General features: G+C 37.8%; 1 protein-coding gene across 1 annotated transcript in view; it reads left to right on the top strand.

The window, feature by feature from the left end:
* Window positions 1–444: 444 nt before the first annotated feature.
* LOC107669918 (inward rectifier potassium channel 13-like) overlaps window positions 445–7,639 on the top strand; it is a 23,666-nt gene continuing 16,471 nt past the window's right edge. Inside the window, exon 1 of the mRNA XM_016462352.1 lies at window positions 445–474. The gene's annotated coding sequence lies outside the window, so the exon portion shown is untranslated. The remainder of the gene's footprint in view (window positions 475–7,639) is intronic.

Here is a 7,639-nt window from a genome sequence, read left to right as displayed (position 1 = left end):
GGCGGATCGCAGACTTATAAGTGCATTACCGCCACCTATCTCTCAAATGGACCATTGACACTCTATCTACAATCTCAATTAGGAGTTTCAATGGTCCATTTGAGAGATAGGTGGAGGTAATGCACTTATAAGTCTGCGATCCGCTGTAAAGCAAAAAGAAGAAGAAGACGCGTCAGGCGCCGGCTGTTGAGAACGCGCTCAGGACATTGCAGTGAAAATCAGAGGTAAAAAACGATATAAATACTGTTCAGTTTCTTGCAAAAACCGATGGTTTTGTGTCTTTACACATCAATGTATCGTCACGAGCTGCAGGGTTTAATTTGGTTTTGTTTGTATATGTTTTTTTTACTGTCAAAGCCGTGATTCCCATCCACTTACATTATATGACTGACAGACTGCAACGGTTTGAGTTAAAAATCTTCGTTTGTGTTCTACTGAAGAAACAAAGTCACCTACATCTTGGATGCCCTGGGGGTAAGCAGATAAACATCAAATTTTTCATTTTTGGGTGAACTATCCCTTTAAGTCTCCTGAGCTTTGTAAGAGCCACTGAGTAATAATTCTTCCTCTGGGTTTATTTAACACTCACACTAGTCCTGCAATGTTTGAAGAGGAATGTGATGAGGAAATTAGTTTGATAAGCCTTATGTCTAGTGGCAAACACAAGCTCGATCAGTGGACTAAGTTTCACAACCGTAATCAGAAAGTTTACGTATCTGGTTACACAAATTTTCCAAAAAGGACTGAATACAGGAAAGGTGTGGAGTTTCTGTTCCTTCGGCCAAACAGCGCATTAGACAACGGGAAATATGTTAAAACTAGTCTCAAATTTGTTTATTGTGGCCAAAGGTTACGCCAAGCACAGCACATTAAGTGTGAGGTTTTGATCAGACTGCTGTGATTCAACATGAAAGTCCATTTACTGTTTTCAAATCATAAGGAGTATTTTCGTGCATATCTACCTGTATGTATGTAGAATGTAATTGTATACCTATAATTTTGCAGTTATCAAACACCAAGCAAAGAGACTCTAATTTTCTCATTGAATACACACACAGTCTTTTCATAGGTAGGTTTATGCAGTGGCGGCTCCTGCCAATTCTCTCAGGGGGGGCAAATGTTTGCATGATTAATGAGGATAGGTCACCCATTCAATTGATAAATTAACGGCTAGTTAAAGATGTAAAGGAAACTGAACTACTAGTATTAATTAAAAATAAACTGACTCTAACAATCAATCTCTTGCTCTCCTTATGTTTCTATATGCGTGTTAACACAATTCAGCAGCAAATGAAGACTGAAGCCAGGATGTGGTTTTCCAAAAAACTTTTTAATTCAATTTCAGTTTAATAATAATTGAAAGTCACAAAAATCACTATTTACACAACTCACTTATATTACACTGCTCATTTACAACATTACTCACTTATATTACATTGCTCCCTTACATTAAAGGGGTCATATGATGCTGCTAAAAAGAACATTATTTTGTGTATTTGGTGTAATGAAATGTGTTTATGCGGTTTAAAGTTAAAAAAACATTATTTTCCACATACTGTACATTATTGTTTCTCCTCTATGCCCCGCCTTCTGAAACGTGTCGATTTTTACAAAGCTCATCGGTCTGAAAAAGCGAGGTGTGCTGTGATTGGCCAGCTATCCAGTGCGTTGTGATTGGCCGAATACCTCAAGCGTGATACGGAAATGTTACGCCCCTCACCATACTGTGATGCCCTGTCAGGCCGGAGCAACGACATGACTCTTAACTTTTATAAAGAATATCTCTTTGGATTTGAGACTTTAGTCTTTTCAACTTTACAGATCTTCTTTATTCACCAAGAGCTTGTAGCACTCCAAAGAGAAAGGAAAAAATGAAATTGCATCATATGACCCCTTTAACTTACACTGCTCCCTTACATTACGGTACTCACTTACACTGCTTACTTACATTACACTGCTCACTTACATCCCATTACTCACTTATATTACATTACACCTGTAGTTGTCCATGCGATGTCCGTCACACTCTCGGGATGGAACAAAATGCAGGGGTAACATTAGCAGAATAAAGCGTTAGCTACTTCGCAGCCCACTAGCCTTTTTTTCCGCTCATACCACGTCCTCGAAAATCCCTGTTTATGCGACTTCCCGCCCTTTGTTGATACATGTTTGATGTTTAAATTTGGTCTTGGTGGTCCTAATTCTTTAATTGCCAATTTATCCTTATTGCTACGACGACTGAATGGTATTTCTTTCAATGACACGATGGAATTCATCTGCGCTGAGGTAACATTCGCCAAGATGTCGATCAAGTTCAACTGACAACTGAATTTGAGTTGGCGTAGCTGTCCACGTCTCTCTGTTTTTTTTCTTCTTTTTCTTTTTTCACATTTGATAAAGATATTAAAGTCGTTTTTAATTTTTTTTCTTGTTGTTAAAATTCAAAATATATTGGATGTCACTGTTCCCACCAATCCTTGCACAAGTTAAGGTTACGCATGATGACGACAGCACGTTAGTGCTAGCCCTCCCGGAACTCATAGGCTGTGTCCGAAATCGCCCCCTATACCCTCATTCACTATTCCCTACATTAGGTCACTAATTCAGTTCACTAGAAGGAGTGAATGAAAACGAGTAGTGAATTCGGACACTGAGTGCACCAGAAGGAATGCTGCTTTTGCATAGTTTGTGCTTGCTGTTTATTAATCATTTGAAACTAGCAAACTAGCAGCTCCAGTAGTAAGATTAAAGGATTTATCTTGAACTCTGTCACAGAAATTATGTATAAACCCTAATCAAACAATTTAATAATCAATTTACAATGAATTTTGCATCATGTTCTGGAAATAAATCGTGAGACTTTTTGCCGAGATCTCGCGAGAGGTCACGGAAACCTTTCCAATGCAAGTTAAATATTAATATAATAATTAGATATTACATATAATTTGGTAGAAAAACAGTGTTTTTACGTTTTATTGGTGCAAAGAGGAGTAGTGGTTATATTTATTTTGTACAACATTTGCAACTGCTTTTTTATCACTTAATTAGAAGTACCACAAATTAAATTGGTCATGTTATAGGGACTACTGGACAGACATTTAGAAGTTGATTTTAAGTATTTAAAATTAAAATTAAAATAAAGCTATGTAAACACTTGCATTTTTACAACACTACAAGTGTGTCCCATCAGGTAATGAAAAGTTGTACACACACTTGTGGTCTTCATGCTCACTTGAACACTTGGGCCAAATACAGGAAAATATAAGTAGTCAAGTGGTCAAGTGCAAAGACCGCAAGTGTGGGTATCTGGACAAGACATCACTCTGAAAGAAATCGCCCAAAAAGGGGCGGTACTACACAAAACGCGACTCGACGCTGATTGGACTATTTAGAGGCAGAACAAACAGTGAAAGCTAGCGTAACTCTGTGGTTGAATGTGAAAGAAAACAAATCCCTCCCTTTCGCGCTTTGGTGGTGCGTCGCCCAATCGCCCTAATGGAGAAACCGCCCCTGGGTTTATGTGTGTGTCTATTCACACATTTGTCTCTGCTAAAGTGTGCAATATGTGCTTTGGAGCTTCTGTGAAACATTTGTTGTGTGGGGGCAATAAGTGACAGTGAAGCGAGAGACCTTCCAGCACAGATTGAATGTTGGTGAGGTTTTGATCGAGGCCACAGTGCGCCATCTGCTGGTATTCAATGAGAACACAATAAATTGTATAATTTATGCTCAATGAATAAAGTGTGTGAAACTTACAGTAATGACTGATATTAATCAAGGTCTTACATCTAGTTCTAATTATTATTATTAATATTAGAATGACAATATGTCATAGTAGAAATTATGGTTTGTTGTTGTTTTTTCCCCCATAACAAATAGAATAATTTTCCTCACACTTCCTTACCATAATGTTTCTGGATTTTTTTGCATGTATTTATTTATTTGCGTTTGTAATTGTTATTCCCAATGATCTTGATTATTTTAATGATGATTTTCATTAGTCTATTATTACTGTAATACAATAATAAAACTCCAGACACAGATTTTTTTTGAAGATGAAAACCAGTATAAATTAAATTCAGAACAACAAATACTAGCTGGATGTCGAAATAAACACGCAGGATGTGAACTCTTAACCCTCTGGGCCTCTTCGGTCATTTTTGACCGAAGAATTTTATGTTTTGACATTTTAAAAATCGTAGCTTCATCGGAATGAGATGACACTTGGTGACTTTTGTTGCATTAGCTATGTGAACACACAAAAAAATCATGGACATGATTCAGATATGTTAAAGGGTCAAAAAGAAAAAGTCACACTTGGCTCCTTCGCGGTCAAAAATGACCGACATAGGAAATGAATGGGAAATACAAAAAAAAATAAATAAAAATTAAAACCCAGCTAACCTTTTGGTGGTACAAACTACAAATCAGCCACTGTGTAGAAAAAAAGTGTGCAGCAATCAAGGGGTGACACTCTAAAATGTCAAGAGTGCAAAATAGACACCCACGCGCACACACACACACACACACACACACACACAGAACCTGATACTTATCTAACCAAAAATATCTAAACCTTGACCAAACGTAGTCTTTTAGAACACACACACACACACAAACAAAAAATCATGGACATGATTCGGATATGTGAAAGAGTCAAAAAAAAAAGTCACACTTGGCTCCTTCGCGGTCAAAAATGACCGACATAGGAAATGAATGGGAAATACAAAAAAAAATAAATAAAAATTAAAACCCAGCTAACCTTTTGGTGGTACAAACTACAAATCAGCCACTGTGTAGAAAAAAAGTGTGCAGCAATCAAGGGGTGACACTCTAAAATGTCAAGAGTGCAAAATAGACACCCACGCGCACACACACACACACACACACACACAGAACCTGATACTTATCTAACCAAAAATATCTAAACCTTGACCAAACGTAGTCTTTTAGAATGTCTAAATATATATCTAAATGCAAAACCTGATTAAATAAAGCAATTATGTCTAAAAAACAACGGGAATCCAAAAGCTTCTGTATTGATATAGGGAGTTATACAGGAGGTTATGCTAAATTACGGGGTTTTTTTACGCCTCCAGATGGCACAATTCTCACTTCAAAAAATGGATTTTAAATGCCTTCACTCTATTTTAATGTGAAATATTGTATCTATTAAAAAAATAATACAGAAATTAAGAAATAAAAAAAACATTAATTCTAATGGAAAAAATAGTTCATTAAAATTGTATAAATATTGCATAGTATCATAAACATCCCTCAAAATTATAAATAAGAATCGAAAACTATTATTGAACAAAAATGTATTACATTGATTTTCCTGAAAAAAAAAAAAGTTACTTTTTTAGGCTTCGGTCACTTTTGACTGCGAAGGAGCCAAGTGTGACTCCCAAACGAAGAGGCCCAGAGGGTTAAGCCCGAAACACACTGCACGATTTTCGGCTGTCCCAGACGAAAGACTGGCATCATGAAACAATCGCGGTGATTTCTGTGATCGTGTCTCCTAATCGGTGGTCCTGTGTCATAGCCTACAGTGAGAGAAGTTCAAAGGCGGCCGTTGTCATGGTCTTGCGACCAAAGACAGCCTATCCGATCAGAGAAAATGCATTAAGTGACCAGGTGTAAACAGGCCCTTTGTCTATAGCAAAAATGTAAGAAGATATGTTTTCGGCAGACTTTCAAAATTACATTTGGCTTAATAAAACAAAAATATACAGTTACGACTTTTCATTTGATTTAGTTACGCTGGAGTTGCATCAAATACAATATGATTTTCGGTAATCAAAATCTGGCAGCACAATTTTACGCTTGGGCAAGAAATTCCCAGACATCTATTCTTGCTCATGAAATCAACCTCATGCCAATAAACCAATGATGAGAAACCGCAACAGTAATGGTGATTCATAGCAATAGAGCACAGGCACCAAATCTGTTGTGGATCCATTCACATGAATCCCTCTGTAACTAGCACAGATTGGCAGAAAATTAATGTCATGTGGCAAATAAATTATTTATGGACAGTTACATACCTATTCCCAACATTTTATCATGTAAGCCTTATGCTACACCTTAAATGACAAGGGAATTAGAAGTAATGTTAATATTTAGCCAGTCCCTGAACTCATTCTCTCAAATGATTTGAGTATGCAGAGCATTCCCAGCTTATTTAGACAGAACGCTCCTTGTAAGTGGTCAAGTGCAAAAACAGCAAGTGTGGATATTGGGACAGACACTTTCACACTCATTAATTATTTCTTATTTATACTATAGCACCCCTTGTGGTGGTCTGACATGTTCCAGATCTCAACAAGTCACAAATTCGAGCTCACGTACCTGTCTCACATCCTTGTGTAGATTACGTTTCCAGGCCTTAACTGTCGAAAAGCATGTTAATGCTGTTTAAGGTGACCGAGGGAGTAATTATCACTCTAAACAGCCGTTGAGCGTTCATGCAGAGCCACGTGCGCATCGCACCCGCCTCAGTGTGATCTTCATCTCAATTAACTCCTCCCCTGTCATCAGTGCTCTAATTATGACAACCAGGTGCAAACAGCATGTAATCCTGTTTGTCACTCCCTGATCGGGGTTTTCAAACCTCTCATATTTATCATGTGAGCTGGAAGGGGAGGTGAGTTTTTGTAAGCCTCTGTGCCTGGGGCAAACGCAGGTGGGAAGGAGAGTGAAAAGAATCACACATGTGCGGCGATGCCCTTTTCCCCGGTGGGCTTCGTCCCCTGAATTATTCTTCTGTGTGACGACTGTCATGAGCCACGCGGCGGTGACAAGGGCCATCCTTTGATCCTTGTGACGTGCATCAGGAGAGATCCACTGAGACGGGCACATGACTGTCAGCTCTCCGGCGAGAGTGTGTTTTTGGGGTTTGTGCGGGGCTCAGGATGGGAGGAAGGGCTGACAGTGGCCTCTTTTCCCTGCAAGCCTCGGGCCTGGTGCAGAACATACATGAATAAATCAACATGCTCTAAAAGAGGACACGCGCACAACTTCAAATCAAGCTTCTAAAGTTTGGCACATTTTTTTCGATCTGCAGTGCATGTTTGCTTCCTTCTCATTTCATTGAGTTGTCATTTTCTGGAGTTACTAATGCCTAACTCAACATATTTTTACAAGCTAGAATACATCCTGCCATTCAACCATTGGCTAATATGATCATTTACACTACTTGTCGTGAAGAAATTAATGCTTTTATTCAGTAAGGATGCATTAAATTGATCAAAAGTGACAGTTGAGACATTTGTAGTGTTACAAAATATTTCTATTTCAAATAAATGTTTCATCAAAGAATCCTGTTTCCTCAAAAATATTAAGCAGCACAACTGTTTTGTTGTGCACAACTTGAGCACCAAATCAGCATATTAGAATGATTTCTGAAGGATCACGTGATGATTTACAACAGATGATTTAAACTGTAATAATATTTCACGTTATTAGTGTAACCCTGGGTAAATTAAGCCTTTGCATTATTTCTAGTGTGATTAATCCCTGTGTGTTTTGATTTTAGACATTCACGTTTAAAGGGGTCATATGATGCTGCTAAAAATAACATTATTTTGTGTATTTGGTGTAATGAAATGTGTTTATGCAGTTTAAAGTTAAAAAAACA

Source organism: Sinocyclocheilus anshuiensis, unplaced genomic scaffold (genome assembly GCF_001515605.1).
Source record: "Sinocyclocheilus anshuiensis isolate Anshui unplaced genomic scaffold, SAMN03320099.WGS_v1.1 scaffold272, whole genome shotgun sequence".
In the NCBI taxonomy this organism is placed as follows: domain Eukaryota; kingdom Metazoa; phylum Chordata; class Actinopteri; order Cypriniformes; family Cyprinidae; genus Sinocyclocheilus; species Sinocyclocheilus anshuiensis.
The sequence above is the reverse complement of the archived record's forward strand: the minus strand, read 5'-3'. Positions and strand labels throughout refer to the sequence as shown.